Genomic DNA, 12,830 nt, shown 5'->3' on the forward strand with positions numbered 1-12,830 from the left:
TGTTGTTGTCTCCATATGTTACATGGCCTTCTTGTTTAAAGGTGATGCTTACAAACTTTGATTTATCTCCAGTCATGTGTTTTGAGTAGCCACTGTCCAGATATCATTGCTGCATGCTTTCCTTCAAAGTTTCCTACAAAGTAAATTTTCAAGTACAAAGATTTGGTCCCCTTATGAATGTGTGTCGAATTGGTTTACATTTATCATTTGAAACTTCACAACATTTGGGAATCCACTTCATGAAACCTCTAGGAACAACATATTTCCTTATTTTACAGAATCTGACAGAATGGCCTCTTTTCATGCAATAAAAGCATGTAACAACCGATTGTTTCGATAGATCAATCGGTTGTTTTTCTGGCAATTTCGAAAATGACTTTGAAAATTTGTCTTGCTTGTTTTGTGGATTGAAACCTAATCCTGCTTTTCCAAAAATACAATTTTGAGATGCCAAGACATTCTCAAAGTTGGATTGACCTTTTAAAAGCTTATCCACAATTTTAACAAGATAATGAACTTTCTTTTCAAGATTTTCACAATTTTCACAAATAAGAGTGTCACACTTGCAAGAAGAGTTTTTGTAAAGGATTTCAAGGTTTTCAAAATCCGTTTTTGAATTTTCCACTTCTTCTTCCAGTGTTTTGACTCTATTTTCAAGCCAGTTGTTCATTCCCTTTAACCGGTTGTTAAAGAGAGCCAATCGGTTAGCTTCTTCATGTGTTTCTTGAAAAGCTTGAAGCAATTGACTGTAATTTTTAGTATTTGAAGAATTAGAGGAACTTACACTGCTTGAATCATCTTCCTTTTTGGCCATGAAGCAGAGGTTGAGGCTTTTTCGATTTTGCCTCCTTTTTCTTCTTGCTTTACTTCTTGTCTTTACTTCCTTTGATTCAGTGATGTTTCCATGAGTAGCTTTGAGTGTGTCCCACATATCTTTACCAGATTTTCATTCTGCTATCATGAAAAATTCATTAGAATCCAAAGCAGAAGCTATTATGTTTTGGGCAATACATTCAAGCTTGGCCATCTTACATTCTTCATTGGTCCATTGGGACTAAGGTTTTCTAGTAAAGGATCCATTCTTTTTAATCTTTGGAATGAAAGGGCCATTTTCAATTGCATCCCAAATTCCTTTATCAATGGATTCAACAAAGATTTTCATTCTAGCCTCCCAATACTTATAAATCAAACCACAGAACAAAGGTGGTTTGTTAATTGAAGCACCTTCCTCAAAAGATAGTTTTTCAGCCATTTGAAAAAGATTTTAGGATCAAACTTGAGTATTTTTCAAGTACCAAGCTCTTGATGCCAATTGTTAGAATGTATGGCTTTAAACTAGAGGGGGGTGAATTGTTTAAAGGGGGTTTTCGCAAACTTTTTAGTCTAGAATGAAATTCTTTGCAAGAAACCAGATTAGGAATTCAATTAGCCAAGAAACAAAGCTCAAAATAGTAAAGCACCAGAAAAACAATCGGCTGTTTCGCAGAAACAATCGGTTGTTTATACCAGTAAAAATAACAACAACTGAATTTAAAGAGTTTAAGGAAGAGAGAGATGCACAAACAGTTTATACTGGTTCACTCTTAAACCAAGAGCTACATCCAATTTCCCAGAAACCACTTGAGAATCCACTAGGTAATCAAAATTAGATTACATACACACACACACCACCAAAGAAGTGACCTTGATCCCCTCAAGAAACACACTTCCTTTGGCTCAGCACACACACACACCAAGAATGTTGATCTTGACAACCTTAAGAGCACAAAACCTTCTTTGCTTTACAACACCAGAATGTACAAAGTTCTTAGAACAAATTACACCGTTACAGAATCAACTGAAATCAATACAGAGTAATCATATTTCCCTTCTCTCTTGAATAACCAAAGCTTAAAGTGAAAACTCAAATCTTTGAAAAGCTCTTTGAAAAACTCAAATATATTTTTCTTTCTTGTTGTTTGTTATAAAACATTAACAAACTATTTATAGCTTTCAAATCTTGGTCAAAGCATTTAAAACAGGAGCGTATACAGTTATAAAATCATTTAAAGCTCACTTAACTAACAAAACTGTTTCTGTTAGGATTTCCAACAAACAATCGGTTGAAAGAGAGAATCAATCGATTGTTTTGGTTTGACAACAAGTCAACCATCCAAAACAGTTTTCAAACTTTTTCAAAAACACTTAAGTATAAAACAATCGGTTGTTTTTCACTTAGATTGACAAACACTTTAAACTTAAAAGATTTGAAAATACTCAAGCTTTAGATTCAACAAAGAGTGGATTACAAAGATAAGCTACCCAGATCCTACTCTAAAGCACATTAGCAACTTCAAACAACTCCAGCCTTCCATCAAACGCTAGGATTTGGGTTCTTCAAAGCTTTGAACACACTTCATTTAACACATTCGACCACTACAACTTGGACTGAGAAAATTGGAGAAGATGGAGCCTTGATTGGGGAGAGTCCTCTTGTTGAATAATCTTTTCCTTCTTCTTAGCTTTAAAATATAAATATTAAAAGTAGAAAAAATGTACAAGATTAGGGCTTTTTGTGTGTAAAAAAAAAAATTGGACATAATAAGGTTGACTTGGAAAGTTAAAGCCTAAGGAAAGGGTCAACTTTGGGGTCAACATGCAACCTCTTCATTAGAGAAGTCAAAACACTAATTGAAGAGGCATGAAGAGATAACCACGACCTCCCACAACTCCATATGGCTATGCATCCATCTAGTGAGCATTGGAGATTATAAACACATGAAAATGGCTTGGAATGAGTAATGTGGAACTTGGTTTCAAGGAGGCTACGAAATGCTATGAAAGTTTAAGTTTCTTTTATGACTCACAAGAGATTGATTAGCTAAAACAAGTTCAAAATTATAGGAAGGATAATGAGAGGCTAAGTCGCCAATTACAATTACTTATTAGTGTTGTCCCCACTTTCCATCCATCTAACGCACATGCCACATTTCAATAACGACAAGAGCAACCTCAACAACACCAAGAGGAACCACAACAAACAACCAAGAACAAAACCACCAAGACCAAGATGATCATACTAATTACTTTACTTATTAGGCATTGAGTTTTATTTTTGAACTTTTTTTTTTACTATGTTAGCACATGATTTAGATTATGTGTTAGAACTTGATTTGAATTATATGTTGTTATAACTTGGTTTTCAATTATGTTAGCACTTGATTTAGATTATGTGTTGTTAGAACTTCATTTGGATTATGTATTGTTAGCACTTGGTTTTAGATTATATGTTGTTAGTATTTTATTTAGATTATATGTTGTTATGATATGATTTTGGATTATGAAAGTACTTGCTTTAGCTTTAGATTTTGTGATGTTAGAACTTGATTTAGATTATATGTTTTTGGAGATTTATTTTGAATGTGTTGTTAGCTCTTGGTTTTAGATTATATATGTTGTTAGCTATTGATTTGGATTATATGTTGTTTATAACTTGATATTGGATTATGTATTGTTAGAACTTGATTGAACTACGACATGTTAGGAACTTATTTTATTTAGTTATATGTTGGTAAAACTTTGTTGACAAAATTGGTGATGTCTTGGTAAAATTTTATTTCATTTTGTCTTGAACTTTATTTCAATTTTAAGTTTCAGTACAATCAAATTTAGATACTAAACACAATATTTTTTAATTAAAAAATAGATTTATCAACGAATATTTTTTGCACCAGGTGATCTGTATATGAACTTACATTTTTTCCTAATTAAAAAATAGTTTTCATATAGATATAACGATGATTCTTTTTTCACTAGGTAACCCATACATAAATTATTTTTATACATATTATTTCATTAGTAATCTATCGTATAAACATTTTCTTGCACTATTATTATGTTAATTATATAACATTTTTGTAGATAAACGTACAAGCATTTCATTTACATATGAATTTATTTTTTATGTAATTCGTGGTATGACCATGGGTTTACATACTGATTTTTTTTTGGTTAGAAAATTTGATTTTTTTTAATGATAATTACGTGCATATTCATGATTTGGGATTTACTTTGGTAGATATTAGAAAGGTAACTTATAAGGAAGACACTTTCATATTATGGCTCACCTAGCAAAACAAGTCCTTTTGTGAAAGATTATTCAAATAAGTGGTGATAAGTCCTTCTATAGGGAAGGATTGAGCGTGATGCTCATGACCATGATGAGTCAACACTTGATCTTGTTGATACTCTTTCATTTTCAAGATGAATGCCTCTTGCGAATGAGAAAAATGAAGATGATGAAGTACATGCTACATTGTAATGATCATAATTAAAAAATATGAGAAAACATTATAACACTTTCATGATATGAATAAATTATGTTACTTTTATATTTTTATTTAATACTAACTTTGATCGTGTTTAATTCGAATATCACACAAATGATTTTTTTACGTGTCACATTACTGATTCATCAAAGAAAAATAGAGAAGTTACATTATTAGCACAGTTGGTTATTAAACATTTGTCTAATGCTAGAGTTATGGTTGACATAAACCCTTAAACTTGTTGAAGATGGATGAAGCTTCTTCTCAGCAAGTCTTAGTGTGTGTGTTTGATGTAGAAAAGTGTATTCTTTGCTTTGAAGTTAGTGATCTTCTTATTAGTGGTCATAGTAGGTTAGAGTGAGTTTAAGGTGGCCTTTTGCTTCATGACCTACCTCATATCCTTAACCAAGGTGGTAAGATCAAGCAATTTTTTTTTTCAAAACTCTTCTATCAACTACCTTAAGTTTTCTCAAAATCAGGTTATTGCACAAAAATAAATCTGTTGATTTGTAAAACAATAGATTTATTTCTAAACTGGTTAATGTTTTTCAAAATTCTGTTAGGGCACCAAACAGTTTGTTGCAGCCCTTTATTACTGTTAAGATGAGTTGGAAGTGGTTTTAAAATCATCTTTTGTTTTTCAGAAAAAAATCTGTTTATTTTAACTTCAACCTGTTCTTTTTATAACAACTTTTAACTGTTTTTTGAAAAACTGTTATAAATTGTTTTCTATATAAAGAGAGGCACATCTCACATGTAAAGAGATTGAGTGATCACGTTTTTTAACACAAATCTAAGAGTTTTATTTGAGAGATAAAAGCTTTGAATGTTTTCTTAAAAGGTTCTCTTAAAGGAATTCAAGTGTGCTTGTTCATTGTGTGCCTTGGTCAAGGTTGAGGTGTTGTCACTACTGTGCTGCAAAAAAGTGGTTGTTGTTTTCGAGTTCTTGTACACTCTTTTCAGGTGTTTTCTTTCCTCATTCATTCTTGTGTAAAGGTGGTTGTATAGACACTTCTTGATAGGGTTTCTTGGAGTGTTCTTGCTACTGAAATAGAGTTTTTCAGCTTTGTGTGTGCCTTGTTCTTGAAGGGTTCAAGAACCACAAGGTTTTGTAATTTTGTTTTGAATTGTTTAGTGAATTCCACCTTGGTGTGAGGTGAGACTAGATGTAGCTCTTGATGAGTGAACCAATATAAACTGTGTATCCATCTTTCTTCTCAATCCCTGCACTCGTTTTCTGCATAATTTGATAATCTGCCTGAAAATAAATTTGTTGAATCAAAATTAAATTTATTCCTTTTAGGCTTGTTCATACTGTTCTTCAAAGATTTTGAATAAGTTCTTTGTTGTTTGTAAATATCTAAATCTGTGTGTTGGCGGTTTAAAGAGAGTAATAAATCTTTAAACTAACTTTGTTCAAGATTCATATTCTCTTCAAGATTGCTTGTTAAAGATTCAAAGTTTAATTTCTGAGTGTAAATCTTGCTGCAGTAAAAGAGCCTACATTGTTCTGGAAAAACTATCTTTTAATTTCAAGCTAATCTGATTAAGGTTCTACATTTTAAAAAGTAATTAGAAAATTAATCTGTTCTTTTTTCTCAAGATTACAGGAAAACAGTTTCTATTTGTGAAAATTTTTATAAGCTCAATTCATCCCCTTTTGAACTTAGACACTAATAGACCCAACAAAACTGTCAGGACTTTAAGCTCTAATCATGCTTAATTTATCAACTCGATCAAAGGTGTTTATTTTGATATCTAGGATTGTGACAGAATTAGACATAAATATAATTTGGCAAGAAATTTTTGTATGATGTTTTTATACTTTTGTAATTTTAGTATATAAAGTGTGCAGTGTTAATTATGTTTAATCTTTTTTTTTTTTTTTTATGTTTTGTATACAATTTTGACTTTAAAAGTTTCAATCTCATAAGAAACAAGATATTCTCGTCGGTAAGTATAAAATGGAGGCAATTAAGATAAATTGGACTAGCTTTTATATTTATGACAAATACCAAGACAAGTCCTTGGTGAAAAATGGTAACTATAAAATGGAGGCAATTAAGATAAATTTGACTAGCTTTTATACCAAGTGTCTTTGTGAAAAATATGATAAAGATAATAAGACATGACAATTATTTGTTCGGATTTGACAAGTTCTATTTTGAAATATTTAATGGAACAAACCAGTCAGCTTTATTATTTATTTTAAAAAAATGAAGAAAGTTAAACACACCCACTACAAAAATATTTAATTTTAATAGGGGTTTGTTAAGAGAGGTTCCAATAACCTCTATTAAGATATACGTCTATTGTGGTTTTTGAAACCCCTGACAAGTTTTGGGGATTTTTAAAAGAAATCACAACAAATTTTATGATCCTTTTTTATTTTCCTTATCAGCATTTTCTAAACTTTCATTGTTTCAAGAGAGTATGACTTTTAACCGTTTCAAATGCACACTAACCGTAGAAAACACTCTTGCTATCTTCATCTCTTAATCCCACTCACACACACAACTTCTTCTTTGCCTGACAACATTTTTCTTCCGACGGTGCATTTTCCTTCCGACAAAGTTTTTCACGGGTTAGGAAATCTCTTAGAACTCTCTTCGGTTCGTCTCGTTTCGCTATTTAGTTTTCTAGTTTTTTCTCTTTAATTTTCACTCTTTAGTTTTAACTCTTCTACAACATAGATGAATGTTTAATCGAGATTGAGTTTGTCTGCAAGGAGAGATGTGGTTTGGTTTTTATTATTATGAGATGTGGTTGTGGAGGAGGATGGAAGGGTTTCTTTGAAAATAGAGAACAGGAACAAATGTGGTTGTGGAGGGGAATGCAAGGGTTTTCGATTGTTGACAAATAGGCACGGAAATCGGTTGTGAAAGGGGTGAATGGAAGAGTTCTTATTGTTGGCAAAGGGAAAAAATAGAATGGAGTGATGTTGGTGGTAAAATGGAAATGGATAGGGAACCGCATGTGGCACAAATAATGTGTTTTAGGAAGTTGTAGAGCATTCTCTGTTTTGTGAAGAAATTAATTGAAAAATTAGGCACTCTGTTCCTGGTTAAGTATGTGCCAATTGATGTCATCATATAATAGACCCATTTTTCTTTGAGATCATATAAAAATACATTGGACAAACCTATTATTTGATTTGGATAAGACTAGAGACTAAAAACTTTTAAACCTGAGATCTCATATAATTTATATTTACTTTTAATCCCTTTAACTTTTCTAATTTTGAATGACATGATATGCAATGAATGAAGAAAGAGGCATAAGAATAAGGAGTATAGGCCAGAACAAGTTGTTGACCACTAACAATAGGTATATTGAACAAGTAACATTCATTTCATTGATTATTGAACAAGTAATACAATTTCTCTCGTTCAGTTTCTTCATGACTCGAATGTGATTTTCCATTATACTTGTGATGTTGTAATCGTCCTTGCTATTGTTATTCATTATCGTTGTTCTAAACTTGTGTTTGATGTGTGATTTGCGTTGAGAAACATTAATTGTGTTTGTGGTTTGTTCTGTTAATTGGAATTGGTTTATTTTAATTTTGTTGTTCGTTTCTAGTTATATTGTTGTTTCATTTTTTTAGATGTTCTGGTAACAAATTTGTTACTATGGCTTTCGCTTCCTCTTTGTTACTATGGCTTTCGCTTCCTCTCTGCAGTCCTTTCCTACCACAATTGTTGTTGAGAAACTTGATGATACAAATTATCTCTATTGAAAACAATATGTTGAAGAGGTAATTAATGTTGAGAATAGGAGCTTTGATGTTTCAAATCCATGTTAAAGTCTGAAGTTGTGCTGCTTTTTGTTTGGGTTTAGATTAGGATGTTTAGAATCTATGTTAAGATTAATTCTTAATCCTTGCACAAAGCTTAATCAATCTATTTTAAGTAAACAAAGTATTTTTCCAAGCAAAGGGAAAACAACCGGTTGATTTATTGATATAATCGGTAGTTTGTCACTTAGCTGGCTTAAAGGTTTTGAAACTGTTTTTTTGAATTGGTTATGTAACTACCTAACCCATTCAACCGGTTAAATCGTGGTTTCAACCGGTTAAATATGTGTTGTTATAACAGTTTTTTCGGAAACCTGTTTTAACTGTTTTGAATGTGATCAAAACTGTTTTAGCTCATTAATGTTGCCTTAAACGGCTAGTTTTCAAGTGTTATAAATATAGCCTTTCTTTCAAAACAAAAATAATAAGTTTACAAAGTTTGAAGTAGAGATTCAGATTTGTTTTTGAAAGAAGTTTTCAAAGGTTTTGCAAGATTGTTGTTAAAGCTTTGCACTGGTACAAGATATGATCATAGGGCTTCCTGTTTTGTATAATCTCAGGTGTTTTCTATCGCTTTCAAAGTTCTTGTAATTGTTCTTTCATTACAACTGTAAGTGTTTGAAATCCTGTAAAGTCAGAGGGTGTTCTGACTTGAGGTGTGTGGTGTTGCAAAGAGGGTGAGTGGGTCTTGTGGTTTTCAAGGTCACCTCTTTGTGGTTGTGTGTTGTAATCTGTGAGTGATTACTAGTGGAACTCAGAGGTTGTTCTGAGAACTGGATGTAGCTCAAGGTTGAGTGAACCAGTATAAAACTGTTGTGTAAATCTCTCTTTCTCTAACTCCTTATAACTGTTTGTGTTAATTCTGTTTCTACTGCTGGTATAAACAATCGATTAAAACGCATTTTTAACCGGTTAAATTTCTGATAACAATTTATGTATCTTTGTTTGATTGCTTTCCTTAATTGCTTATCTGTGATTGTTTGATAAAGGTTCATTCTTAATCCATCTTTGGTAAAATCTTTGATAAACAATTCAGCCCCCTCTTGTTTAAGCAATCAATTCTTACAATTAAGCCACACAAGTTACAACATTTTGTTGCAAATCCAGTTGCTCCTCCTTGTTTTCTTACTGAAATGATCGAATACTTAACAATATCAATCCTGAATATGAAGCTTAGGAGGTTCAAGATCAAACATTATTAGTTTGGGTTCATTCCACTATTTCAAAATCAATTATCTCTCGTGTACATGGTACAAATCATTCTTATGAAGTTTGGGAGAAGATTCATGAATACTTTGGACTTCAAACTACATCTCAAGCATGATAGTTAAGTATTGAAATACGTGTTGTTAAACTATATTCTAAATTAATGGAAGACTATCTCCTCAAAATTAAAAGTTATGTTGTTGAACTTGCTAGTGTAGGTGTACCTAGGTCATGAGGAGCATGTTGATGCTATTCTTAAAGAACTTCCATCTGATTATTGACTTGTTGTCTCAATCTTTGAAAGTAAGAAATGCACGTCTTCAATTGTTGAAATTAAAGCTATTCTTTATGGTCCTTGTTCCTGCCGGTTGGCTTGTTCGCCGATTGACTTCTGCAGGCGAGCTCAGACTCCGTCTGCCTCATGGTGGAACTCGTGCTTTCCTTAATGTCTGGATGATGTTCCTGTTGAGACAGAAGGTGCCCTAACGAACGATCGCACTCTGACGATCAAATCAGTAAGGGCTTATGAAAGAATAAGAAACAAATAGCTTCAGTATTCAAAATGCGTATTCAAAATTGCGTACCTTCACCTAGGACTTTAAGCCCCTTTTATAGAGTACCATTAGGTCATAACTGGTAACCACCTTCCCTCACGAGAATCCTATCTCTAGTGAGAGTATATTCAATAAAGAGAATTATGTTACAGTGTGCGTAATCTTAACAACAGAGTTGTGTAGAATTCTATCTCCTTGGAGTGCAACAAACCCTAACATAATAACCACCTAGGCACCAACGAAGGCAACCATTCCCGGGGTCCAATCTGTTTTCAAGTACTTTTACATGCCCTTTTATATCAATGTACCATGCATGTGCTGTTACGTATCATGCATGTGTCCTTATGTAACATGGCAACTGCTTTATCAAACCCCAGCGCACTCTGGGCTTGGGCTGACAGATACCGTTTTGCTCATGCTAGACCCAAACATACTAAGTGCACTCTAGGTTCATTAACATATGCTTTACTGACCTACCGGGCCTTATACACGAACAATTATACCAAATGCATGAATGCAGGTTATTATGCAAATACCTGAGTCCAAATGCATGGCCCATCATCCTAGCCCAATAGCCGAGTTGAGCTGCCTGACGCAGGCACCGAGGTTCGATCACCGAGGTCTTCTCTGCGAGTTCTGGTCCACTACACAAGCCCCCCAGTCTTCCATCACGAGCGTACACGTGTCCACATCAGCAACTGAAAAGCGTTGTCGCTTACGCTTCCTTCTATAACCTTCAAAACAATTTCCAATACTTTGTATATATGCATGAACAATTTATTTATGCCCTTATGTTTCCCCTTTACTATGCCTCGACTAGTACAATGACAATGCATGTTTCTACTAGACACGGCTATCACGACTTAACCAAGCCCTTCAAAAATGTAGATACTATGACTTAACCAACTAATAACAATTTCAAACAAGCAATGCAATCCGCAATGTATTTCGTATAATTGATACAACTACTATACCGATCAAAGGGTGCTTTTGGCAGAGCTATTTATGGAATAACTTGTACCTCATAGCTGCAGTGGACCTCCCACTTTTCTTACATTTTGGTTGTGCCAAACTTTGACACATTCCTCTGCGAATACCTTCGTGGTGCCTCACCTTCCAGCGGGGTTGACCCGACTTGCCCCGATTAAGGTCCTAAGCTTAGTATTACACTGGGACAGAAACCATCTTCCTTAGCTCGAGCCAAAACGTTGGTGAGCTGCCATTCAAAATGTCCTCACTCAAAATCCATCTGAGCGAGAGGCTCTCAAACCTGAGTTGCCATAAACCTATACTTTCCCACTCTCAGAAACTTTCCAAGGCGAGGTCACGTACATGTGCTCGAGCCAAAATGTTGGCGAGCTATCGTCCATGATCTGCTCTTGAAATCCTTCAGAGCAAAAGGCTTCTCAAACCTGAGTCGCCATGTACCTGCACATTTCATATTCAAATTCAACGTTTGGAAATCCTCCATAGCAGATCCATGTTCAAATTCCACGCTTGGAGATCCTCCAAAGCGAGTCCATATTCAAATTCCACGGAAATCCTCCAAAGCGAGTCCATATTTCGTGCTTAAACCAAAACTTTCGCGAACCATCATTCACTATCCACGCTCAGAATCCTTCTGAGTGGCTTCTCAAACCTGAGTTGCTCGTATATTTCCTCTCTTGGAGCCCCTCCAAGGCGAGGTTGCATTTTTTATGCTCCAGCCAAAATATTGGTGGGGTATCATTCACCACCGATGCTCAGAATCCTTCCGAGAGGCTTCTCAAACCTGAGTTGCCTGTTTCTTTCCTCGGTGCTCGGAATCCTTCAGAGAGGCTTCTCAATCCTGAGTTGCCTGTATCTTTCCTCTCTTGGAGCCCTTCCAAGGCGAGGTTACACTTTTTAAGCTCTAGCCAAAATATTGGCGGGCTATCATTCACCACCGATGCTCGGAATCCTTCCGAGAGGCTTCTCAATCCTGAGTTGCGTGTATCTTTCCTCTCTTGGAGCCCCTCCAAGGCGAGGTTACATTTTTTAAGCTCCAGCCAAAATATTGGCAGGCTATCATTCACCACCGATGCTCAGAATCCTTCCGAGAGACTTCTCAAACCTAAGTTGCCTGTTTTTTTCCTCGGTGCTCAGAATCCTTCCAAAAGGCTTCTCGATCCTGAGTTGCTTGTATCCCACACGTTCCCAAACTTAGAGCCTCTCCAAGGGGAAGCATGCATACCTGTGAACCTTTCCAGACATCTTCTTGACCAAGTCACATCCTTGCAAGTTATCAGGAGAGTAATGACAAATCATCTTTCGTAAATACTTTTTATTGGGTGACCTCGTTAAAAAACCCTCGTGAGGGAAAAAGAGTGTCCCCTTAACCGTTCATGAATAATCATTATACATCAACTGAAATAAAACTTAAGATCGGATTCATTCCACGTTTTCGGGTATAGGTCCCCTCTCCAGAGTCTCAAGCTTATAAGCTCCGTTTCCGAGAGCCTCCACCACGCGGAATGGGCCGGTCCACTTGGGAGATAGTTTGCTCTCCAACTGATACGAGTGGATTTTCCTCATCACCAGGTCAACAACCTGGAACTGCCGAGGTCTAAGCTTATACCTTTCCTTCTGCTCCACCCTTCTCTTCAAAGCTTCAGCTTTGATACATGCCTGCTCTCTTACTTCGTCGAGTATGTCAAGATTCACGCCACAAAGTTTTGGAATCGAGGTGAGCTCTCCCGGATCTCCATTGGGATCATGGCATCATCCCCGTACACCAAACTGAAGGGTGTCTCCTTCGTAGTAGATTGAGGAGTGGTGTGGTAGGCCCACAAAATTCGAGGAACCTCGTCAGTCCAAGTCCCCTTTGCCTTCTCCAACTTCCTCTTTAAACCCCTGAGCAAAATCCTGTTAGCAGACTCGACCTGCCCATTTGTTTAGGGATGCTTTACCTATGCAAACACCTATTTAATCCCGAGTTCCGTGCACAAC

General features: G+C 35.2%; 1 long non-coding RNA gene across 1 annotated transcript; it reads left to right on the forward strand.

The window, feature by feature from the left end:
* Positions 1-6,775: 6,775 nt before the first annotated feature.
* Positions 6,776-8,972, forward strand: LOC137835049 (uncharacterized). Its single transcript, XR_011085005.1, has 2 exons — positions 6,776-6,919; positions 7,915-8,972. It is a non-coding gene; the product is annotated as an uncharacterized lncRNA (long non-coding RNA).
* The last annotated feature ends 3,858 nt before the right edge of the window (positions 8,973-12,830 follow it).

This window comes from Phaseolus vulgaris, chromosome 5 (genome assembly GCF_000499845.2).
Source record: "Phaseolus vulgaris cultivar G19833 chromosome 5, P. vulgaris v2.0, whole genome shotgun sequence".
Classification (NCBI taxonomy): domain Eukaryota; kingdom Viridiplantae; phylum Streptophyta; class Magnoliopsida; order Fabales; family Fabaceae; genus Phaseolus; species Phaseolus vulgaris.